Source organism: Sinohyriopsis cumingii, chromosome 14, assembly GCF_028554795.1.
Source record: "Sinohyriopsis cumingii isolate HCF-2022 chromosome 14, ASM2855479v2, whole genome shotgun sequence".
Lineage (NCBI taxonomy): Eukaryota > Metazoa > Mollusca > Bivalvia > Unionida > Unionidae > Sinohyriopsis > Sinohyriopsis cumingii.
In genome coordinates this window covers 114,943,762-114,971,511 of record NC_142974.1, presented here as the reverse complement: position 1 = coordinate 114,971,511, position 27,750 = coordinate 114,943,762, and the positions used below count along the sequence as shown (strand labels likewise).

At 35.8% G+C, this 27,750-nt stretch overlaps 1 long non-coding RNA gene across 1 annotated transcript; it reads left to right on the top strand.

The window, feature by feature from the left end:
• On the top strand, positions 1-23,441 carry LOC149784642 (uncharacterized). The gene is made up of 3 exons (XR_016414175.1): positions 1-50; positions 4,180-4,288; positions 21,698-23,441. It is a non-coding gene; the product is annotated as an uncharacterized LOC149784642 (long non-coding RNA).
• The last annotated feature ends 4,309 nt before the right edge of the window (positions 23,442-27,750 follow it).

Here is a 27,750-nt window from a genome sequence, read left to right as displayed (position 1 = left end):
GTCAAATCTAGTTAGGTCTTTACCTTGTTGATTTGTAATTCGGATGTAAGGTAAGTTGCCATTTTATCTGTAATACTGTAGAAAAGTGTCCATCTATCTATCGATCTATCCATCCATCTATCTATCTATTATATATATATATATATATATATATATATATATATATATATATATATATATATATATATATATATATATATATATATATATATATATATATATATGTGTGTGTGTGTGTGTGTGTGTGTGTGTGTGTGTGTGTGTATCATGAATAGGTATATTCATATACACAAAGAGATGTTGATCCGCGAATATATAATGTTATGACACAATAATTAAATCATTTTCGTCCTTTCCATCAACTGTCCCTTGAGAGCGTGCATTCTAGTACAAGTCACTTGTTTGTTTTTTGTTTTTTATTATTGATTCTATTTGGCTACAATAAATATTCTATTGGCATTCTATTGAGAGAAAATATTTGTATTATTGCATGCTATTTAAATCAAGTCTAAAAGAATTCTGCATGATAAATGGACCAGGACACGTCTCATTATGACGAGTCACCACATTATAATCCTTAAGAGGGCGCAGCGATCGATCTTACATATCGTCCTCTCAGACAGAATACAACTATAACATTCGTCGGCCATGTTGGTACTTTGTAGGATTTTATACATTTGTTCCAGCAAGAATTATTGTTACTGTCGTGTTATAAAATTCTAATGACTTTTGTTATTTAAAAGTGGATTGCTTTGAAAATGTTTGCTTTATTTTCTGTGTGTTTTTTTTTTAAATTCTATTTCTTCTCGTTTTTTGGAGTTTGGTATATAGTGATTTGATATATTTTCGTTAAAATCAATTTAATGTCACCACTGACGATATGTTGTTGTCTGTAGATATGCTTTCCCTGTGCATTTTAAACACATTGTATGACCTATGGGTAAAACTTACGATGTAAGAAACGAAAGCATTTGCATCCAATCAAATTAAAAGTTAATTAGACATATAAAAGACTTACTTGCTCTACAATCGAAACTTCCTTGCAGTTTTTCATGGCATGCTAGATACAATCTCGAATGGAAAATGTATTGTCTACTATAATAAATAACAGAGTTGCATGATTTGGTTTTCAACACGCGCAGCTTTCGTTGTGATACCACAGCGTGTGACATTCAGTTTGGCTTGAACTTGATTATTCAATTAGGTTGACCTCAACAAATATGCCCACGTATTTTAAAATTGATTTTGCCGTATGCACATCTCGCGGCATATAACTAATGACCTTCTAAAAGAATGTGGATGCATAGTGATTCGAACAACGTGAATATCTGCCATTTTAAGGTATGTGTAATCAAATTCTAAAACACGACACCCATTACCGAAATAGTCGGCACTAAACGCCTACATATCTTGCACGACTTGTACTTTAGATGGCGTACAATTACTAACTGTGTCGTGAAAAATAGTTTCATGTTAACGAAATAAGATCATTTCACCCATTTTCTTTTTATTACAAATATCGTGAACAACATTAAAAATGTAAAGTGCGTGTACTTTTAATAGCATAATTTTTTCATTAGCATCTTCAATGCACTAGAATACCCAGCCCATCGTCGCTTTCCAATAGTTCTTAACTCCAATTATATGTAATATGTCTGAAAAGATCATGGCATGTTATAAGCAACTTTTGTATGAATTTTTTTTTTAACCAAGCTATGCTTTTGCTTTTCCTTTCAACGTTATGCTTGTGTATGGCACACGTGTGTGTGCCTGTATTTTTTAATAGCCTTAGATATTCATGTTTTGTACGTATTTTTGAACTTTCAAAAGAAAAAATTATGTCCATTTTTAGTTATATCCCATGCTCATCATGTGATTTGGGGGCTGGGTTCGTTTTGTCCAGTCACATGACAGAAAACTCAGTCAATTCATAAAGATTGTAACTATTCGCATATCTAGCTGGCTGTTCGTCAGCTATAAAAAAAAAAAAAAACAACTTACAGATGTGGGAAGTATCAGTAAGATTACCGCTGTGTATCTTCCAGTTTGTCTAAGTTGTTATACTAATATCGGAAAGGGAAGAGGTTATTCCGAATGTATGCGTATCACCTGTAATCAGAACATCGTTAGCCTTTATCACTGTGCGATCGAATAACGTCTGATAAAAATAATGACAATTCTGAACTTCACTCAAGCCCTTCGTTGTTATTATATCACAGTAACTTATCTGGCGTCACAATATTTGGAAGACATGTCTTCACTAATAACAACGTCAGCGATAATTTTAAGCTTTTGAAACCGGATAAGTTTTTCAATTCTTTAATTGCAAGTTGCTGGAATTCATTACAAATGCAGGTGTTTCCTTGATTATTGTTTCTGAGACGTCGAGTTCTACCTTCAACATCTATTATTTTGTACAAATCTGTTCTTTATCCATCAAGCCGTATTTTTTGTCCGCCTTAAACTTTCTAGCTAGGAAATTTAATTACTACGATTACCTTTGGAAAGAGGTAAAGACATTTCGAATGGTCTGCCCATTTGCCCGTTCACAGACTGTTGCTAGGAGTCCACTAGCAATGCTTATTCAGTTATTTGCTGTGCAGTTTACATTCCGAATGATGTGTGTCCAGTCTATGACGTAAGCACACGCCAGTGAAATATAGTTTTATAGGTTACTGCACTTGTATGATACAAATATGAACAATTTGTTCAAAGTAATACTGCATGACTTTGGGAGTGAAATATTTGTCCGAGAAAACGAGTTAATATTTCCCATACAAATGCAGTAATCTTTGTATTATATAATCCGGTAATATCACTGGACCATATTATAGTTCTTAAGTGTTGCCAAAAGTTGAAGAACAATACTGAACCATACCGAGATAGGTAGGTAGAGAGCTCTTGTCCTGACGTTTCGTCCATGAGGACAAAAGCCTTGTGTTCTTGACAATAGCCTTGTATTATTGACAATAGCCTTGTGTTCGAAGATATGATGGTATTAGAGGTGGTTAGACGTAAATGGCCGAATGGCTGCACACGTATCAAATTCATGATCAGACAATCAGAAGTAGTTTTACTGTCGCAAATGGAGGTGTACAAGCGTGAAATTAGCCGAAGGAAGATATATTGCTACAGTAAATCCTCGTTTAACTTCCTCAAATACAAAACTGTTATCTACATCCAGACACACTATACCACATGTTATCCCTATTGTAACACATTATTGTATATGTTATCCCCATCGTAACACTCTATTGCATTTGTAATAACTGTTGTAATACACTAGTGCAACTGTTATACCTACTGTTAACACTAATACAGATCTTTTCAATATTGTAACACTAATGCAACTCTTTTCAATATTGTGGCACGTTATTGCAATTATTATCCCTACTGTAACACTGTGCAACTGTGATCCCTATCGTAACACTATTGTAACTATTATCCGTATCGTTATACACTATTGAAACTGTGATCCACATTGTAACACTAATGCAATTCTTACCAATATTGTGACACGTTGTTGTAATTCTTATCCCTATTGTAACACTGTTGCAACTTTAGTCGAAAAATAGCAATGCCTTCGATTCTCAATTACATCACGACGCAGAAATTGCATGACCTTCCAACTGTTTTGTGGATCTATAGCAAGTTCTTCACTGAGGATAGAGTTTTTACCTACCTAACTTTCGTCGTGTTTATAAGATATTGACTAAACTTTTAGTTCAAGGCCTAACCTTGTTTACGAGCTAACATTGTTGTGGAAGAGACATTGCTTACAAATCGGTGGAATTGTCTATGGAAAGTTTCTTTTGCTGAGCAATCTATTGCGACATAAGTCAAGTGAAATATGTATATAAAGGAAATTGGTACACACTTGTTCATTCCTGTTTAATATCAGTCCTTTAGAATCTATGATCAGAGTTTATACTTGTATACAGATAAAATGATCAGTAACGTTTTGGATCAAAACGCTGCTTTTTGGATTAATGAGATGATTGAAATGTATTCGGAACATTCTGCATTTTTTGGACCTGCAATAGAACATTTATGATTATTTGGAATTAAATCCTCAATACTTTTTTTTAAATTTATTTTAATTTTCACTTTGTATTCTAGGCAAATAAATTACGTTCCTTCTATTTAAGTTGTTTGTTTCAATTCTTTTCTATTACCAAGTTTACGACCATTGAGTCATAACACATTGGCGTCAAGATCTCAGACCACTATCGAAGAGTTTGCTGCGATTTTGACGTCCGACCAATCAGAACTTGCATTACATCCGATGGTATGTATGCCTAAAAATAAAATATTATGTTGTTGCTATTAATAGAGTGCATGTCTTTGAAGTAGGCCAACATATTGGTTTTAATCGATCGAAAACATGTGAAAATTTAAACAACGGTTGACGTTGAGAATATCGCCGTTTTTGCTGTCGTTACCACCATCATCATCACCACCATCATCATCATCATCATCATCATCATCATCATCATCATAATAATAACTACCACAACTACTACTTCCTATAGACAATCCGTAGTCCAGTATATAAACTCTATATCTTTAGAGTTCTAATTTTCATTCCGGTACTTGTGAAATTTGATACCTACTATCTGAACGTGCGACAGACCATGCAGCACGAATTCATTAATTCAAAACTTGCTAACACATGAATTAAGTTCTCTCTAAATAGAGTTCGTTATTTGACACTTCCGTTACTTAGCTGTCCGATGAGACTATTTTAGGTATTTCAATAGCATATCAAATTTACTTTTATTTGTGTCGTTCTTGGAGTAAAAATGTTGACACTGTTTTGAAAAATTATACATATAATCCCCTAAAAAAAAAAATTTCAAGAAGTGAAGAATGCAACACTATAACTATAGTTGGTAAGTAGTGCTTGACGGCACTTCGGGGCAATACTGGCTATAAAGCCAATCAAACGTTCATGTCTAAAATTGAAAAGATGAAATATTGAATAAAATAAACGATAAGAAGAAAAATCCATTCAAACAAAATGACGTGTGTGTGTGTGTGTGTGTGTGTGTGTGTGTGTGTGTGTCAAATCAAGTAAGTTATCCGTTTACTATATCATTTGAATGTAAAGTTGAAGAGATATATTTGTAGTAAATACACAATAGCTGGATAACAATTCCTCCGTTATTATGAACGATCTTTTATCAGTTTTTAATACATCAGTTATAGATAGCTAATTATTTAAGGTCAAAAGATATTTTTTCAAATGATGTGATAATAATCTTTTTATATAATTTAGTGCTTTTATTCAATAAAGCGTTTAAACGGATACAGTCAGTCACACTCGATTATCCAATACGCGATGTACTTTGGGACGACTTTACATTATAAGAACCTCAAGAAATGGAAGAATACTTTTAGAGGCGGACGGAATTGTCACAGGAGTAAATTAAGTTCCCATTTCTGATCTGTTGCTTATGGATGTATTCTGGAACAAATTCGAATTTAGACAAAAAAGAACCAACATATTGTAGCACTTTAAAATAAAATTATGAAAGAAACGAATCACGAAAGACTACATGCGTATCTAGAAGATAAAATGCCTAACCAGCCGCGTAACATTTTTGGGCGTTTTCCTCGTAATAGTACAATTATACAGACGATCATGTACACTCATTTGTACTATTTATCATGGGAGGGGGGCCGAGTGGCCGAATGGTCTAAGCGCTCTTCGTTACGAATCACTGCCATCTCACCTCTGTCTGCGTTGGTTCGAGTCTCGGATTCGGCCAATGTGGGTATATGAGAAAGCTTGCCAGTAGCTTCTCGTGGGTCGGTGGTTCTTCCCGGGGTTTTCCCGGGTTCCTTCTCCATCATTATTACCGGCTGCCAAGCATAGCATATCGTGTGCTGAAAAATGGCGTTAAACCCAACAACAACAACAACAACTATTTATCATTCCTTCCATTCAAAATTAAGGACTGGAATTCGATAGCGATTGAAATAAAGAAAAGTTAGCCTATTATAAATGTATGATGATTTTAAACTGGATATTCTTCTAACTATAATTCCAGAATATGTTTTCATGTAAAGAAAATACATACACGCACACATGCACACACACGCACACACACACAGACACACACACATATATATATATATATATATATATATATATATATATATATATATATATATATATATATATATAGAGAGAGAGAGAGAGAGAGAGAGAGAGAGAGAGAGAGAGAGAAATTGATAGACAGACAGACAGATAGATAGATAGACAGATATCCTCTGTTCAAGATAAACATAACAAACAGAAAAATCGAGGATATAGTTTTCTAATACAATGTAAAAAATGTTGCTTGTCAGTTCTCGATATCTTTCATTTCTGTACAACTAATCAACATACCAACTTAAATTATGTTGATTTATATTAATTAAGTGTCAGTCAATATCTTAGTATAATCTAGTATCGCAGTACCATCATGTATACGTGTATACTAGTGTACAGTAATCTTATGTATACATGTTTAAAGTAGCCTTATGTATACATGTGTACGGTAACCTTATGTATACGTATGTACAGTAATCTTACTCACAAGATGGCAATAACTCTTGCTTCAGTATATTATATTTGCTTGATAATAATCCCTTTACCCTACTCCCTAATCATATTTCTTGCGATGCGTTTCCCTATGAATTCTATTTTGTATCCCTAATGTGCCAAATATGATTTCTATGTTGTATCCGTAATGAGCCAAATAGGACTTCTATCTTGTATCCCTAATGTGCCAAATATGACTTCTATTTTGTATCCAAGTCTGCCAAATGACAATGTTATATCCATAATGTGCCAAATGTGACTTCTATTTTGTATCCCAAGTCTGCCAAATGACAATGTTGTATCCATAATGAGCAAAATATGACTTCGATGATGTATCCCGAATGTCCCAAATACGCTTCAATGTTTTATCCATAATGTGCAAATATGACGTTTATGTTGCTTCCGTAATCTGCCAAATATGTCTTCCATGCTGTATTCCTAATGTCTCAAATAATACTTCAGTGGTATATATCTAATGTGTCAATTTTGTAATGTAAGAATATTTCTGTTTATAAATGGTTTTATATAAGTGCGTTTAGCTCTTGTTTCGAAATACAGTGATCATAACACACACATTGTATTCTTTGATGTGTTTGAAATAAATATGGTTGAAAAAGGTAAACTCGATCTTTATTTAAACGAATGTAGAAATCAAGATGGGAAAATTTCAAACACTGTATTGTGTCAGGAAAGATTTATTTTCAAATGGTAATAACTTACATACACCAATACTTCACTAACAGGAAACAATATATTGTATTGTATTGCTGATCTCTTATGCTATACGACTTGGAAACGTTTTGCCTTCGTGATGCTCTGTCATTATACAATCCGCGATGGCCGAAATTGGTTAGGTATAATTCCCAAATGAGGACGGTTTTTTTTACCCAAAATTTTATATATTTTGCAACAAATGTTTCAGGATTTTTTTTTTATATACCCCAAAAGTGATACTTCAGCAATAATTTTAGTTACGATAAGCGTGAACATTTTTATTAAGTTCAATCACTATTTATATGATTAGGTTTCTCAACTTTTCGTCACGAAATGTACTAAAGGTCTTATAGGAGTAACTTCACAGTTTTCTCGTGCACGAATCAGAACATAAAACGTGGATGTTTTATAAAGATACATTACCGAGGTAACGGTCTGAGTTTGTACGCACGAAAAGTTACTAATTCTACCAAAAAAAGTTAGAAAACTACAATATTCGTTTTGATGATCATCGCAAAATGTCTGAAAATGTGTGCACACTTTCTGATAATTCCTACTGGGGCAAACCTATCTTTAAACGTTTACATATGTGCCCCTACCCCACTCCAGCGCGAAATAACCTGATATTTGTTTTAAAGTTAGATGGTTACAAGTATATTCTGGGAACGCTTAAAATGGGGGAACTGTCAGGAACTTCGCCCTTTGTGTCCCCTTTGGGAGAGGGGCCTGTCCCACAGACCACTCGAATAACTGTTTGCGCTGACTCAAAACGATATTGAAAGATCGGTCCAGTGCGTCACTAGGTGTGGTGCGGGGGATGCGAACCGCACCCGGTGACACCATCAGAGGGGGTGACACCAAAATGATATTACTAAAAGGATTCTGTATAATCTGTTACGGAAGGAGGTCCGTGGGGTGACACCATGAGTTACCGCCCTAGGTGACACCAACCCTACTCACGCCTTTGGATCTGTACCTGATATGTACACAATACATTTCTTAGAAATCAAGTTTCCGCGTGGGACCACTCATTATACGACATCCTTTTTTTTTTTCTTTTTTTTTCTTTTTTTTGTATCTGCTTCGTGTGGATAAATTACCCTTTTTCTTCTCTATTTAAAACCAAATGCTTTTAAATTTATTAATAATGAGATTTAAACAACTACGAGTTTACGTTGATAATAACGCAGCTGGGGTGGTCGGTATCATCCGTTTCCAAAGGTAGTTCAGACACGCATCCGGGTTTAAGCATATCAATATCAACAGCTTCAAAGTCGTAAATGTTATCTTAACATTGATACACTATGGCACAATTCACCAGCATGATCGCATTATGACCAGACTTGTTCGTAAGAGATCTGTTACAAGATTAAATCTCTGTCAAATAAAGGTATGTACTTTTACTGTTTGATGAGCTAATTAAAGGGTATGCATAGGGACTAACTGACTGGGTTGTTTTTCACTGAAGTTAGACTGGTTTGTGTTATTTCCACATTAAACATCTAAATACATTTTTGGAAGTATTGAGTTCAATTATTTCAAAGAATACATATAAGAATAGTGTATCAGCATTTAGATAATACATATACCAGAAAGAAGATTTTTAAATACGACCAAACAAAATATAAATACTATAATAAGACCCAGTAGAGTTCGATTACTTCAGTTGGGTAAGCCTTTATCTTATTCCTTGAGAAAGTCTTGAATTCAGCAAAACTTTGACGTCACAAATGATATGAGGCTACAAAGAAATTCATCTTACAACATTCTTTTTCATTGCTATAAATTTTACAATTGTTTGCACTGAAGTGTAAAGTAGAATATTGTTTCAATAATAAATATTTACAATAGTCAACGCGTACGGCGCGTCTAGCGCGGGAGCCTCGATTTTGATTCCTTTAAGCTAGGTGTGTGTGTGTGTTTCTTTTCCCTCCCGCGGACCCTTTTTTGGCTTTTCATTGCCCCAGGCTATTCAGTGCTTCAAGCAATAAAAACATCGTCGTTTCCTTCTGATGGGAGTTGAATACCTTCGACTACCTGAAATAAGACATGAAGCAGTCGTTCCGATGCTTCTCTGTTAAAGAGCGTGTGTGTGATTTGGATTTTTAACGTAGCTTTAACAATTGTTCAGTCATATCGCTACGATATCTGCAGTGTGACAGTTTATAGTGATGTCTAGCACTGGGGCATCGTGTCGCACACATGTAGCGCGATGTCCCACCCGGTCACATTATCCTAACACCTGCCGACCAGTCCTAACACTAACCTCTTAATGCTGGGCGCCGAGCGAGGCAGCTGTTAGTACCATTTTTGTAAGTCTTTGATATGATTCGGCCGGGGATAGAACCCACGGCCTCCCGCATCCGAGGCGGAAGCTCAAACCATTAGGCCACCGGAGCGGTTCTATTAAGGAGTTTTTCGTGGGCAAAAATCCGGATAGATTTGCTGAGAATATATCACAGATCAGCATAGAAAATAACATTCAACACCGTGGCGACACTCAGTGAAATGCCTGCAGTTTTAATTTGTAATATTATTCATGCAACATAATAATGAAAAAGAAATGAAGAAAAAAATTATTTCGTTTTAATAACATACAACGATTGCTTACGTTGCCAGTAGTGATGACACTTCATCTGGTCGTTCTTATGTCAATAAAGTTAAGACATGTTACCAACAACGGGCTTGGAGTCGGTTCGAAATGGCCGCAATTTACATACGGGGTCTTTTTGTACAACGTAAAAGTTGTTGATGTTGTAGGGTTTAACGTCATTTTTCAGCACAAGACAGGTCATACAGGGCGGCCAGTATAAATGGTGGAGGAAGAACCCGGGGAAATCTCCGGAAAGAACCATCAATCCACGAGAAGCTACTGATAAGCTTTCTCACGTACCCACACTGGCCGAGCCCAAGACTCGAACCCAAGCAGAAAGAGGTGAGACGGCAACGATCCGTAACAGTGAGCGCATTAGACCACTCGGCCACTCGGGGCCACCCACGAGAAATGTAAAATTGAACATGTTCCGCTCGTGCATCATATATAAATTTGCAAATACATAAAGCTTTATGTGTTCTCTTCTTCTAGTCCTCCTTCATGAATAAATCTGAGATGAGAGAAGAATTTAATAGCCCGAAGTAAATAAAGTCTCCCTTCTTTTCGATTTAAATGACAGTTTAAAAACATCCTTTGATTATTTAGAGTAAGTGAGCCACATTCACGATCGACAGGGTGAGGGTTTGCATCATACCATCGGATTACCTCAAGTTGGTTACTGTGCTATGTTTTGGGGCAATACACCTTTCTCCAATTACCTTTGCATTAAAAGTAACTTACGTGTTGTGTCGTAAATCACCAAAAGCAAACCAGAACCCTTAATCAGTAGAATATATATCATTTCTCCCAGTGCGTGTAAGCACCTTTTTTGTGTGCTGATTTTGTCCAATAATGGCTTGCTCAAATTGACAAGTTATTGTAGATTTGGTCAGTTTTCAGCTCGTTCATAATACAGACACATTTACGACCATAAGCTTACAATCGTCTGCTTCTTACCTGAACAATATCTTATCAGCATATAACAAACTCATAGATATCGTAGCGTATAGTGCCTAATTCAGTCGGAGTGGGGAACCCGAGGTTTCCTAGTAAACTAAGGCGTTCACTTTTACAGATCACTCAAGTTTCGCCTCTGTCCGATTGGACGTGCCATTATCTTCCCAAGGGTGGTTCTTTAAAGGTTCTTCCTCCACCAAAATATGCTAGCTGCCATGTATAGCCCCTTACATGATAACAAATGGCGTCGCGTCCCAGAAACACTAAACACTCATTCGGAAAGTCCGTTATTATACTGTTTGTCCCGCGTCGACAGGACTCCAACTCATTCGGAATATGCTCGTCTCTTTCGGATGCGAGTTAAATAAATTGGACTCTGGCAGAGACTCTGAGAAACTCTTAATGACACCATATGTGAAAAACATGTGGGGTTTTTTCTTCCTCAAAAATGAAAGTTGTTGCAATAACACCGAACGACGGGTTTTACCAATCAAATGAAACACCTACACTTTTAATGTGTAATGTTATTCCTGCTTATTTGTAATGAAAATAAATTAGGAAATCGTTCGGTTTCCATATCCTTAAAGGATTGCTTACGTTGCTGTTAGTGCTGATACCTTATCTAATCATGTGATTTTATGAAGTTATTGTGATGCAATAGTACCACATCCTTTATGAAATTCAGTATGACGATAATTGTCATTCGAGGTTCTCCCCCTCTTATTATTGTCTAGCTTGAGATGGAAAAGGCCGAGTGCTTCAAAAGGGGTCCTGGTCGTAATGACGAGCGTCCTGCGCGAAACGTTTGAGTTCAATGCTTTAGACTAAGAAATATATAAGAAACAACAATTTTATTTGCATTCCTTGCACTGTCGTTTTTCATTGACTAAAATGAGATCAGTACAAATAGATGCCCATAATATGTGTTTAATGTTTTTATAATATTTTGTAATTAATAACATTTTTAAAGATGGTTTTAAGTGTGTGAAGTTCGATGTAAAACTTAACATGGCAAAAAGATCCCAACTAATTTTACTTCAGCAAAGAACACCCTGGGAATCAACTCGTCTACAAGAAAACTGCATAATTGCTGAATTAATATCTATCACAAAAAAAAAACTCATATGCTTTATCCTACAGCTTTTTTCCTTGTACTTTAAGATTATTTAGTTTTTAAAATCTTTGCTTCTATCTGTAAACATTACGTTTTGATTGTACCAAGGCAAAGCCCATTTAATCTTAAAAGTTTCAACAAGCTTTACAAGAATCTCGTTTACTGAAACAGTAAGACCCCTGGTACTGACTGTCCTTCTAGTTCATTACATTCAAGGCTTTAGATAGCTACTCAGCAAAAACTAAAGTAAATACGATTTGGCCGGCCTCAGTAATTGCAACTTCAAGGTAAAATCGATACCTTATTTCTTATCAAAGACTAATTACACGCCATATCGATTGGCTTCCTCAATTACCCGTCGACCCGATACAAGGCTGAGATTTGGAAATTTGGGGCAGTTTCTTAAACTGGAAACTAATTGGTTCGTTTATTTGATCCAACAGCAGAGCAAAATGTTATTTTTCAACGTTCCTTTTAATTTGTGTAGTAATTGTGGTATATCATGAAATGACCCAATTTGGTTTTATTTACTAACATTATTTATCCTTATCCAAAGTATGACCACATCAGACAGTTTCTCAGTAAAAGGAAGCAGAAGTATTAATAATAATAATAATAATAATAAGAAGAAGAAGAAGAAGAAGAAGAAGAAAAATAACGACAACAACAACAATAACAATAGTAATAATAATAACGATAACAACCACTCTGTTTACTATACAAGAAGCCATATAAATATTTAAATTTTGTTGACTAAGATATGTCTAGCCCCAAATATCTGATTTTCTTTCATTCGCTTTTGATATGAATGATATGATGTATCTAATCTGTCATACTTTTTTAATTTTGCAAATAAAATTGCATTCTGTAATAATTTGTACTAGCCTATATTTATATATTTTTCATATTTAGGGCAAACGTTATCGCAGTCTAAACAACTCTCCCCTCCCCACATTTTCTGGGAAGTAACGACACATATGCTGTCATGCATATACATGAAAAGTAACTTCAACTGCGAACTCAAGAGAAAACGCTGTGAAATCAGTCAGCTTCTCCTATTGATAAATATCAACGTTAAAATTATTTTTCTAATAAGCAAAAGTGATTTCGGCGTTGTTTTGGTTTGACATTTTAAACCAGATTTTTAATTAAAAAATATTTAAAATAAATATCAGTCTTTCGCAGATTAAATACCTTAAAAGAAAGCGATGCAAATGTTAGATAACTGTCTCAGCTGAGAACCGAATCTGGTTCGTATGTATTTCCACATCTCCACTAATCACCGTTACTTTGTTGTTTGCGAATCGTAAATACGAACTACGAGATGTAACGGGTAGGGAGTACGAAATCTAAGCGTCGTGATCGCGAATCAAATCTGGCTATCTGCTCCGTAGTCGGCGTATACGCCACTACACTTTAAGATTAGGACAGCTATGCGAGTAAGTAAGTGGTCGACTTCGACCGCTAAAATGCAAAGAATAGCACATCAAGATGATTATCCCATTCAGTATGTTCTGACACACAATGTCGATGATTACACATAATGTTACTTTACAACAGATTACACATATTTTGGTAATAAATTCAAACACGAAATGCAATCATACACAAGTTTCAAATTATGCAGATTCTTAGGCTTTTGTAGCTTCATATCTTCGATATCCATTTGGTCATGTTTTGGTGTTAGTTGATAACATCAGTCATAACATTACGAAACGTCACAACCTGCAATTAGCCTTCATCATGAGGATCTAAACCGTTTCACATATGGTCAAAGATTTTATTTTTATTTCTAGACAACTACCTGCTTGTTCAGTTGTATTAACCAAGGTTCAGTCAAGGATAAACGCATAGAAGTATTCTGTTCAGTGGAGACATGCACACCGCTCCAGTGGCCTAGCGGTTAGAGCGTCCGCCTCGGATGCGGGAGGTGGTGGGTTCGATCCCCGGCCGAGTCATACCAAAGACTTACTAAAATGGTATTAACAGCTTCCTCGCTTGGCGCTCAGCATTACGAGGTTAGTGTTAGGACTCGTCGGTCTGGTGTCAGGATAATGTGACTAGGTGGGACATCACGCTGCATGTCTTCTAAAGATAAATTTTCAGGTCATTTCCAGGATTTTTTCTGCATGAAATTAATTTTTTCAAGGTTCACATATGACCATTACTGAATGGAATTAAAGAACATTTTAGATTCCAAAACATGGATTTTCTAACTCTAAAGATGTTTCTATTCCAAGACTATCCAAAACATCTAAGTCAAACAAGATGATCATGTACAAAACCACAAAATGTATCACACGAAACAAGTTTGATTATATTCCTATAAATTGGCATGTAAAGTCATTTCAATTTACAGAATAAAAAAATCTAACAACAAATTAATACAAATTAGTTTTGTGTCCTTTCAAGCATTTACTTCTAAAGAATTATATATATATATATATATATATATATATATATATATATATATATATATATATATATATATATATATATATAATAATAATGATAATAATAATAATACTAAGTAAACATATCATATTACCATATTAAAAAACAAAAAACGCGAAGAATTAAAAACTTTTCTTGTAACGAAAAGAGTTTAACCCTGAATTTATCTGTGCCAATAAAATCCCAAACAAGATTTTTTAAACAACCTAATCTTCTTAAGACGATCTGGTTAAAAATCCATCTTATAAAATAAAAAAATTTCAAAAGGGTTGATTTATATTTTGACAAAGAACTTCAAAATATACTGTTACACAAACAAGGACTGAATTTTCCGTAAAATCAAACTGTCTTCATGTAATTAGTTAAACCAGTCCGCAAACCTTTATTAATACAGGGGCTTCTATTGTTATTTAATAAATAATACGAGGGACGATCCATTTCGCATTCTAATGCGTTCGATTCAAGATCTGAAACCAATGTTTCAAGCTACATGTCACTGTGTAATAGTTTCGCACCAAAGTTCAGCTCTGAGATTCAACAGTTTGGACAACAAATTTTCTTTAAACCAAGCATCAGTCCGTTTTCTTATCCAGGTTCCCTCCGAATATTCACACCCCATTGTTCACATTTGGACATTTAGGCTGGGGTGTCTGGTCATTGTAATTGCCTATCGAAAATTTTGGAGTTTGCCGCCACTGTGCGGTAGCGGCATATGGCAGTCGCGGATAAGCGGGCCCAGGAAATTTAAACTTACATTATATCGACTCACACCTACATGAAATCGAAGGAAAGATGATTTATTTTCTCAGAAATGGCAAGTATTATAATCGTTACTCTTTAATTCGCTGACAAACTAGATGAAACTACGGCATGGACGAAACACGACCTGGTACTCGCCATTTGCATTACTAGTCACATGACTTCACAATCTCAAACGACGACATCGGAAGTCCAATAGTCATGTGATATCAACAAAAAACTCCTTTTCAGTATTGTTGTACAGAAATTCAATTATATTAAATGAATGTCAGATACCTTTTTAAAAACCAGAAACAACATATAATTCTCAACATATTTATTTCGAGAACAACAAGAAGCTTGTCGCTGTCGCAGCAATCTGTCGAGTCTGAGAGAAGAGAGCCCATGTCAGTGTGGTAGTCAGGTGATATAACAAGACTCCGAAAGCTGTTCGCGGAATAAATATGGAGAATTTTGTGTTCTCTCGTATTTGTATTTTCATTACAACCAGTAATCGACTTTTTTTTTTTTTCTTCAGCATTTGCAAATGTGGGTTGTGAGATGTGTGTGTTCATGCGACTAGCAATTCAAATAGCAAGTACTAGATCACATTTAATCAACGCTGTAGTTTTATCTTGTCTTTCGGCAGATTAAAGACATAACGACTGTAATACTCGCAATTTCTGAGACAATAAGTAATTTTCATGTCAATTGCATGCATGTATGACTCGATTTAACAATGCTTAAGTTTGTGAGGCCATCCGGTAAGTGGCTACGCTTGGTCACCACCATGTTGGCCTCTTGTGATGATAGACTGGTTTTCCTCCCTTCCATGTACGGAAAGAAACGGATATCGAGCTGACATTGAAAAAAAAAAGTCGACTAGACGACTCTAATCCACTGGGCAGTTGGATTGACTCAGCATATATGTTTATTGCAAACACCGAAATGATCCATACTGCAACCTCCGAATATTCTGGTTATTACTTAATAAATTTAACTCACGATCAGTTTAGTTACAACTCAGTTAAATGGTGAAGTTGTCATGCTTTACAGCTCTGATATCAAAAACACTAAATGCAAATGCACTTCTATGTGAATAGAAGTAAACTAATTAAAATAGAATACCCTAATTGAAACAGAGACAAACTAATTAAAATAGTAGTTCGCTAATTAGAACAGAAGTTCGTTGATTAAAACAAAGGTACACTACTTAGAAAAAAGTCCACTCAATAAAACAGTCAAACTAATTAGAATATAGGTACTCTAATTAAAATAGAGACAAAATAATTAGAAAAGAGGTATGCTAATTAAAATAGTTACACTCATTAAAATAGTTACAATAATTAGAATAAACCAACAATAATTAGAGTCGAGGTATCTGCTTAAAATAGAGATACACTAATCAAATATAATATCATACATTTAGACACCAAATATTACAAAATCAAGTAATGCTTATGTGATTTATATCGTGTGTGTTTTGAAAAAGTAAATCAGTTGAAATTAAAATCTTTTAATCCTGGGTACCGTTACCGATCAAGTACAATATAAAAATCAAACCGCAGAAAATAAAGATGGATATGTGACATTGATAATAATTTGAATCGAAAAGTCCATTTGCATTAAGAGCTTTAAGTGAAAGTGTGTGTGTGTGTGTGTGTGTGTGTGTGTGTGTGTGTGTGTGTGTGTAATTTGGATTTTGCAATGTAGCTTTTTTTTTTAAAATCATTCATATCACTATGATGTCTGGAGTGCAGCAGTTTATAGTGATGTGGCATCATGCCGCAGACATGTAACATCATGACCCACCCAGTCACATGTTCCTCACACCAGGCCGACCAGTGATAACACCATTCTCGTAATGCTCTGTGCCAAGCAAGGCAGCTGCAAGTACCATTCATATCAAGTCTTTGACAGAATTCGAACCCGCGTCCTTCCGCATCTGAGGCGGACGCTCTACCCACTTAAACCACCAAAGCGGTCCAAATAGTCAAAGTAGTGTTATCAACCTTTTCCGGGCCTCGACAGCTCAGTGGATAAGGCTTTGGTGCGGGTTCGATTCCCATCATCAGATGAACCCCGATCGGCTACAGTGACATGTCTTTGTGCAAGGTAGGTTACTCTACCTGCATTGAAAGTGATGTTGTGCCAGCCCACTTATTATACCCACCCACCCATCAAACCAGCCTAAAACTATCGCTCTTTCTTTGATGTATTTATCAATAAGGTTGAAAATAGTTTTCCACACTCAATAGGAATTTAGTTTTACAGTGTGAAATTTACTTAACCATATATGAAATAACGTTAAGATATTATGTTCTCTGTCACTGCGTGTATGCAGTGCCTAGCTATCTATTGTTAACTTACATGCCCAGGTCTTTCATTAATTTTAAGTCTTTTGAATCATCGTTTGTCTTTACAAAGCCTGCATTGTCTCTGACGATGTAATGAAAAGGCTCGATTTGTCGGAACCGAGGCCACAAAATCCTTTGCTCAAAAGTCACTGTTAGGCCAACCACGTGCTGGCAGATTTTCAGAAATTAGTGGTTCATAGGTCATTAGTTATTTAAACTTGACACCAATGTTTCGTTCTGATTAGCGCAGCCTAATGAAACACTCTTGAGTTGTCTGGTCCCATGCTTTGTATTGTGTACGATCACGCCATAGCTTACATATCCCGTACTAGTGTACTGTAATTAAGACAGTTTTTAGGACACCAACAAATCACCATGGGCGACGTAATAAAGCACGAACTTTTTCACGTGATAATCATGCACTGAAAAAAATGGTCTGCGATTTGCATGAAAAAGGAGCTTTTAAAAAAGATCAATCGCAAATTAAAATTCCGTACAGCTTGCATATTACATTTTCTTCAAAGTGGGATAGCGCATAAAAACCTTCCAAAAAACCAATCTAAGTTCTGAAACGATTGACTCTCACGGTGGAGACCTTTACGGCACTGAAATGCAAATGTAAATAATTAATTACACTAATGAAAATAAAATAAATTTAAAAAGAGAACGGCAGAGTTCTATTACATATCATCAAATTTTAACTTTCAAGAGGGTACGAATGGTAAAACACTTGAATGCAATATAAAGTGCTTCAGTAATTGCATTTGCTCATTTATCCGTCCCCATTTAAAACGACCGGTGTATTGTAGGCATTATTTATATCCACGACTTATCATTACACAGAGAGGTATTCATTGTCAGAGTTTATTGCAGAAGAAAAAAAAAAAAAACGTTTGAGTGTACATGACCATTGCATGCAATTGGCAGGCACCTCATCTGCATGACCTTGAACAAGACTGATATTCTTATGTTTCATATTTAAGGCTCAAACGGAAGTTACAGATCTCAGATTTAGTTTCGTTTCACTTGTCCTTGCTACAATTATAATCAAAATTTTTCGCATTTGTTTTGTTTAAGTATCTACCGTACAACCTGTTCATAATAGTAAATAATGCCACAACCTTGCATTATGCATTTTTGTGACCGTGGTTGTTTTTTTAGATGGCCAGAAAGATTAATAACACATGAGAACGGGAAGAAAATCGATTATGTAATGGTGGTCATTAACCTTTTCCACGCCCGGGGTCTTCTGAATTCGAGCCCGGGAGCAAATGGGTAAAATCAAGAGTTTGATATACAATCAAAGCCATATTGTCAGTTTACCACGCGCGTTTATTCGTTGGTCTTTTCTTAGTATTTTGGATGCACTTTGTATACTTTAATTGTCCAACTCTTTAATTTTTATTGAACCTAAATGAAAGTCGAACGTATGTATGTATGTATGTTTATGTGTGTGTTTGTGCGTGCGTGCGTGCGTCACGGCGTTGGTATTTTTAATGAAGAATGTAGGGTCAAGCCATTCTCAGTTTGCAGATTGTTATAAACCTATACACGAGTGGCCAAAGCAAAGCATACATCGTCAATACTTCCACAGTATATGTAACAACTTTCAAGACGTTATTGAACATAGACTCACTTTGCAAATACACAACTATCTCACTCATCACCTACATAATATACTAATATCTCACTCGACCGCTACGGTGGCCTCGTGTTTAGAGCGTCCGGCTCAGAAGCGGGACGTCGCGGGTTTGAATCCCGGCCGAATCAAAACAAAGACTTATAAAAATGGTACTAGTATCTGCCTCGCATAACACTCAGCATTTAGATGTTAGCATTAGGACTGGTGGACCTGGTGTCAGGATAATGTGACTGGGTGTGACAGTATGATATATGTCAGTGACATTATGCCCCGGTGCTAGACATCACTATAAACTGCCACACTGAAGACATCGTAGCGAATTGAATTAAATTATTTTAAAGCTGCGTTAAAAACCCAAAACACATAGACACATATTATATCTCACTCACCACCTACCTCAGACTGAGATTTATACCAATATCGCACTCACCACTACCTAACAGGTTTGAGATACATACCAATATCTCACTCACCACTACCTAACAGGTTTGAGATATATACCAATATCGCACTCACCACTACCTAACAGGTTTGAGATACATACCAATATCGCACTCACCACTACCTAACAGGTTTGAGATACATACCAATATCTCACTCACCACTACCTAACAGGTTTGAGATATATACCAATATCGCCACCACCAGCACTACCGATGCTGCACCTGAATTGTGATATGAATGCCCAATTTAACACTTCGAACGTTTTTCAACTATTCCTAATTCTCACAGAATATTTTCTTAAATATGACTTCGACATCTGACTAGCAACTTATATTTCGTTGTTTAATTGTCGTCTGCAAGCTCTAGCTGTTACCTTACAGTCTCGAAAAGGTCGCATTTTTGTACAACAACCAACCTATTTGTGGACCTGATGCAACGAACATGTTCTTGGCTCAGACGGGTCTTTGATCATACGAACTAAACGATTATGTTCACAGTTTCCTTATTTCTAATTTTTGTTCATCCTTTGTTAAAATTTAAATGATTATTTCCATATCGTCAAACTAATATTTATCTTTACTGAAAATGACAAACAAACAATGGCTGGCTTTAGCATGTGCATTCGTGTCGTGTAGTGTCATGTAGTACGAAAATAATCCATAACTATAACAAAAAGGCCAGTGTCGTGTTCATCATAAGCGAAAACAGTAGGTTTACTAGGATCTCATTCATAATCATAACATAATTTGTCAATTTAAATTTACAAATCCTTTGAAATTCAAGGAAGCCATCATAACAGTAAAATATCGCATACTCGTGTTTGTCACGGAAGTTTTAGCAATATAGGGATGGAGTAATTAACATAATTCAAGTAACCAGTATCGGCTTATGCTAGACTAAATTTAGGTATGACATCAATCATAAACTTAGATATGATTATCCCGGTAGTCCTGCGTGAGTTGTTTGTCTTCTCGAAGGGAGATCACCCTACCAATTGGTTCATGTATTTCTATTTTAGTGCATATGATGGTGCGCAGTTCTTTGTTTGATTTCTTTGAAACAGACTACACCTATTTTATTCTTTAGCAAATATATTTTTCAAACTGGATTTATTTGCTTTGGTGTAAATATTCTTGTTTCACAAAGAATACAGGCTAGTTGTGGTTTGGTATCTGGCAGTGCCGGATTATCCTAGTAACAAAACTATCATATGGTATGGGATCCGCACTTTCACGGTCCCGCGCTAAATGCTTTCAAACTTTACATTACCTACATGTAAATAATAATATTAGTGAAATGACATACATATTTGTCGTATTATCTGGCTGTATAGCAAATGAAAAAAAAACAAAAAAAAAAAACAATTACTTTACTATGCAAGTTAAAAATTTATGTGTTCTAATATTTATTTTTTTTTTTATTTATTTATTTAGGGACCCTTTATAACATATGCTACAGGCCCCGCACTAATTTAATCCGGCACTGGTATCTGGGGATTTTCTTTGGTCTTGGCATGAAGGTGTGTGTGTGTGTGTGTGTGTTCACAATTAGGACACCATTGTGCTGGTGGGGAAATGCACAATTATTTAGTTTACACTAGTAATAAATTAATTCTCAGAAAGAATACCAGTAATGAAATATTTCATTTAGACATCTATGATTTTTTTAAAATGCAAGCTCTTGTCGACGTTTCAGTCAGATAAAGCACAAGATCCTATATTTTCGTTTCAAGAAATAAAAGCTTTGGTTTGGAAATTTACGGCACAGCAAAACAAATAGGTTATTTAGTACCAAGGCAACTGACAAAACACCATGGTAGCTGACCCAGGCTGGTCTGATGATTGGATTCGATCCCAGACCCATTCAGTCGTGAGTCTGGCACATTAACCTCCAAGCCACCGTAATGAATAAATAGTAAGACTGTGTCCGTATTGGTTTTTGTGTGGATATAACTATAGTATCTGTATTAACCTCATACAGTTCTTAAGCACACTCACTGAGGTTTCGACTTCAACTTTGTCTTTATATGACGCTATCATTCCTCTATTATTTACATTGCGACGGTTTCTTTGAGATGTTTTTCCTCCTTCTGCAGAGTTGGATCAGTGGATAGCGTGCTGGACTTGCGACCAGAAGGACTCGAGTTCAAATTATGTACAGACCAGGACAAGTTGGCTGCCATGGTGTGTCTTAGGGCAAGGTACTTTGCCCCCAATTGCCTCTGGGCGATATAACCTTTAAAGTGCTGCCATTAAGCAGAAATAAACCAACTAATCAGTCTTCCTTCTTTTGAGACGTTCATCATAAACAGACTCTCTTCCGATGATCTTTGCCACTAAAATTTGACCCTCCATCGAAATTTCTCAGAACAGGTCATACTAGTTCATGAACTTGCTGACATTCACCAATCTGCGGTGGAGGGGGGGGGGATATTAATAGCTTTATTGCTGTTGATGGACATTCATTTCGGTTTCAACAACCTGAAACACACCTTTCTTTCATTTCTGCAAATAAGTGCAAATTTATGACCTTGTACAATAACAGTGAATTTTCAGGTATATTTGTTTTCTGGATAGCAAGGCAAACACTTATGAACATATGATATTTTTATTTTGAGAACATCAAACAGGTGATGGCGTTCTTACGGATACTCAAGTGTACAATATCTGGCCATAACACTGGTCGTATTACCTTCATGTCTCGACCTAAAGTAAGCTCAATGGCGTACCTATAACTTACTCCAAATAATATGGCATAACGGAAAACATTCGGACGCTTTTTAAAGATACATTAAAACCACTCTATGTTGGAAATAGAGAATATGTTGTAAGAAATAAAACTATTCTCGGGCAGGTTAAAAATTGTGGACTTGAATATATTTGTAAACTACGTTGTGAAACCACTCCCATTGTCAAATTCCTTTTCGTTTAGAGTACTCCTCAGCCGTTGCCAGAGAGTAAATTGGAGAGATTTAGATCTTTATGCCAGCCAGAAACAAACTGTTAAGTTCAAAGATAAATGTTTTGTATTTATACTGGTGATTTTTCGCCCGCATTTTCCGAAACCAAAACTTAATCTTGTTAAGACATCACTCCTTCTATCGATACGGATAGTTACTTAAAGTGACTATTTTCAACACAACACAAGTATGTATGTATGTATGTATGTATGTATGTATGTATGTATGTATGTATGTTGCGTTTAGTCAATAATTACTGGGAAATATCATATAGACACAATCCAGCACATACAGACAGAATTCGTAACAAATTCTGGAAACAGCGCCGTTGGAACGAAATTGACACACTTTCAACCCAGTGCATCCTCGGCCGTTTCGTAAAAATGCCTCAGATGTGTGGCGGATGGAACCTTTTTAATTTTATCAATGACATTACCACGCTAAATTATTGATTTTCTTAAAAATAAGATTAAAAACAACTTTCAATTACTAAGATAGTCTCAGTGACCTATTATTTAGTGTACATATGGTCAGGAAAAAGATTGCTGACTGCTTACCGCTCTCCTAGAAAGTTACGTGATGCTTGCCTTATGCCCCCCATCCCTAAAAATCGCGAAATCAGTCTGCCTCATACATTTTAGTTATTTATTATGGCTTGAAACGAACATTTATCATTGCTAATTACCATAACTAGATCTTATCTGTATTTTTCTTAATATCTACGATGAAAGAAAATCTCATGTTTATCGACTTGATCTTACTGTACAATTTATTTTTGCTCAGTTCGAGTTCACCAATAAATAAAGACTTAGATCGGTCATAGGTAGCTGTCATCAAAGTCATCATTATTAAATAGATAAATAAATATCTCCGGAGATTGGTGTCGTTTCTTTTCATATACGTAGCATTTTTAACATAATAATGTAATGCAAGAATGCTTGTTATCATCAATTTGATATTCGACACGCCGATTACAATACATTTCGTATACACGCCCACAAAGATATCCATTTCATGTCCGGTGTTTAGAAGGTTTTATTTATTAATACCATAAAAGGGTAATCACAATTCTTTCCAGACAAATGCCGATAATGCATCACAGTAAAGATTCATCGGACTCCAAGCAATTTTGATGACGGGCCTTACGTTTTAAACTCTTGAAATTATTCTTACGACCTTGTGCCATAGAGCTAAATATATTTTATATATAACACATTCAGATATAATATATGGACATCAGATAAGTAATCGAAGTAATCTAGACATAATATATGGACATCATATAAGTAATCGAAGTAATCTAGACATAATATGGACATCATATAAGTAATCGAAGTAATCTAGACATAATATATGGACATCATATAAGTAATCGAAATAATCTAGACATAATATATGGACATCATATAAGTAATCGAAGTAATCTAGATATAATATATGGACATCATATAAGTAATCGAAGTAATCTAGACATAATATGGACATCATATAAGTAATCGAAGTAATCTAGACATAATATATGGACATCATATAAGTAATCGAAGTAATCTAGACATAATATATGGACATTATATAAGTAATCGAAGTAATCTAGACATAATATATGGGCATCATATAAGTAATCGAAGTAATCTAGATATAATATATGGACATCATATAAGTAATCGAAGAAATCTGGACATAATATACGGACATCGCATAACAGAAGTAATCTGGCTAGACATAAGATATGGGCATCACATAAGTAGTCGTTGTAATTAAGAACTAATATATGGACATCACATAAGTAATCGAAGTAATCTACACATAATATACGGACATCGCATAATCGAAGTGATCTATACATAACACTGGACAACAAATTTTTACAAAAGTCATGTTACTGAAATAAAATTAGTCAATTCTTATCAATTTTTATGTGCTGAACACGAATATGACAGTCAAATTGCAAAATTGGCTCTAGTTTTTTTGTAATCTGCAAGAAATTAATGTTTACATAACGAAATGCATTCCAATAGTAAAAGGTCAACTGTAATAGCCTACCTATAAAAAATCAAGTCATTGACTACATCTTAGATTTCTTCGCCTGTCTCTTGTACAGCTGTTCGGGAGCATCTCTGAGGAGTGTCCAGCAGTAGTCAGCCAGCATTGTAGTGGACCATTTTCCCTGGTATCTTTGTTCCATTGTTGCGATATCTTGATGAAAACGTTCGCCGTGTTCATCACTAACAATACCACAGTTGCTAGGAAAGAAATCCAAATGGGAATGAAGGAAGTGAATCTTTAGAGACATATTGCAGCCAAGTTTCTTATACTTCATCAACATGTCTTCTACTAGTTCCTTATAGTTTTCTGCCCTAACATTTCCGAGGAAGTTTGTAGAAACTAGGCGAAAAGCATTCCATGCTTGTTTCGCGTCACCTTCCAGCAAGTTGTTGAACCGGTCAGCTTTGAAAAGCTCTCGAATCTGAGGACCCACAAAAACTCCCTCTTTAATCTTTGCTTCGCTGAGTCGAGGGAATTTTTCATGCAGGTATCGGAATGCTGGCAAAGTCCGGTCAATGGCTTTCACGAAGTTCTTCATCAAACCTAGTTTGATGTGAAGGGGTGGTAGCAAGATTTTCTGAGCCTCAACCAGAGCTGGCTGTTGGATATTCTTCTCTCCAATGGCTACATTCTGCCTGTGAGTCCATTCCTTCCTCATGTAGTGCATTTCCCTTGCTCGGCTATCCCACTCGCATAAGAAACACATGTATTTTGTATATCCTTGCTGCAGTCCCATTAAAAGGGCAACTACCTTCAAATCACCACAGAGGTGCCAGCTGTACTTGTTATACTCAATGGAATTCAGTAGCTGCCTTAAGTTATCGTATGTCTCTTTCATGTGGACAGCATACACTACTGGAATAGATGGAAGAATGTTTCCATTGTGCAAAAGCACAGCCTTGAGACTCAGTTTCGAAGAGTCCATAAATAGTCTCCATTCTTGTGGGTCATGAGTGATTTTTAAAGCATTCATGAGGCCCTCAATATCGGAACAGAATATCAGATTACTTTCCTTTCTGAAGAAAGGCTCCAATTGCTGGTGGCGCTTTCGATATGCAGTAATTGTGACATCTTCTTCTAGAAGATTCCATTGTTGGAGTCTTGATCCTAGCAATTCTGCCTTGTTCTTTGATAAGTCCAAATCACGAATCAGGTCATTTAGTTCTTCCTGTGTTATTCTGTGTGGGGTTGATGATGCACCACAGTGAAAATCTGGATCACTGCATGCTGATGGACCAGGAGAAGAACAGGTCGACTCACCTTTGTCTTCGTCAGATGAATCAAGAGAATATTCTGCTGGAGGTTCTGGAATAGGAAGTCCCTCACCATGTGGAACTGGTCTCAATGCAGACGGAATGTTTGGGTAGACTATTCTCGACTTCTTTCGCTTCGTTATTCCGCCGGAAAGAGGAGGAACCAAGCAGAAGTAACAGTCATTTAGGTGGTTGCTTGGCTCTCTCCACACCATTGGGACTGCAAACGGCATTGATGACCTTTTGCAATTCAACCACTGTGAAAGCTGTGTTGTACATGTAGCACAGCATATATGCAGAGCCCAAGGCTTGTCTTGGTCACCAACCTTGCATCCGAAGTAAAGATGATATGCCTTCTTCACTTGAGAATTGATACTTTTCTTCTGGTTGGCAAAGTCACTTCCCCACAAATATAGCAAAAATTGTCCGCGGTATTAACACACTTTCGAGGCATTACTGTTCTTTATTGTACGTAAATGGATAAAATAATAAGTTTTATGTAACAGTAGCTTGAACTGTCTCGCACAACGTCTAAAATATTTTAAATGCTGAACCTATCTGATTGGGCTTTATATAGTACACTGCTTACGTCAGCTTCAGCAGCCGCCTGGCATTAGTATAATAGGCCTACACATGTATAGTACACTGCTGACGTCAACTTACTTCAGCAGCCGCATGGCATTAGTATTGCATTGCATCAGAAAATGATGCAATCAACTGTGGATGATGTGAGCATGATGGTATTATGCAATGTTACATCATTATTCCGGATGTTGCTGCAGTCCTACTGGAGAAATTTACACAGTGAAACATAGAAAATGAAGTATATGAATATCTTCAAAACGAGAGCCAATACAAATTTTTCACGGTTATATTCGTGTTCGGCACACCAAAATACTACAGATTAGGGCCTTTTCAAGTCAGTAATGATTTCACTGTTGACCAGTGTAATATACGGACATCGCTTAATCGAAGTAATCTAGACATAATATATGGACATCACTTAAGTAATCGAAGTATTCTAGAAGCAATGCAGTATTTTCTGTTTTGGTTTATTGCAATTCTAAATTTCACCACACAAAAAAACAAGCCGCTCCTTTTTTATTAGGTCACTATATGATAGGGTGTTTACATTCCTCTTTGTCAATAATTAGATTTTATAGTGGACACCGTATGAAAGGTAAAAGGCATTTCCAAACATTACCAATGCAACTCAAATCAAGCAGTGACTCTTGTAAATACAATCACAGAATTAAACTGGTTGAACAAGAAATTCAACAATTTCACGGGCGTGACACGTCCATTCACAAAATTGTTTTTCATTTAAACGATCATCAGGGCGTAATTCGCCTAAATTGAAAGGTCACAATAGCAGTAACATGATCCGGGTTTCTGATAAAGATTTTCTATTATATATTCCCACTCCAAAAAGAGCCTAAACCAGAATGAAGTTTTAAACCCGCCTCCACCGTCCGCCACCACACACACAAGAGATAAAATATCTTACTTGTAAGGAAATGGCGATAATTAAGTGACCACTTGATGACCTCGTGATGCAAATTTGAATCAAGTACATCGTGATTTTGATGTTAGAGTTGTAAACAACCTAATTGGTCATATAATAGGTCATTTGTTTGCTTGCGTTTAATTAGAACAGTTCCGTCATCAACTTTATCTTGGCTTCTCGAGTTGAAACAAAAATCGCTTCAACGGATTTGTTTACTCATTTCAAATTTAGTTCAGTTTATTTTATATTTCTGTCTTGTGCTATAATAGTAGTCTCCAAAAAATAAAGGGCATATGGATAATTTTTTATGAGCTAAATTTAAATATAATCGTGGTGTGATTCCTCGAAAGGCAGCGATCTGCTTATAAAGACCTTACATCACA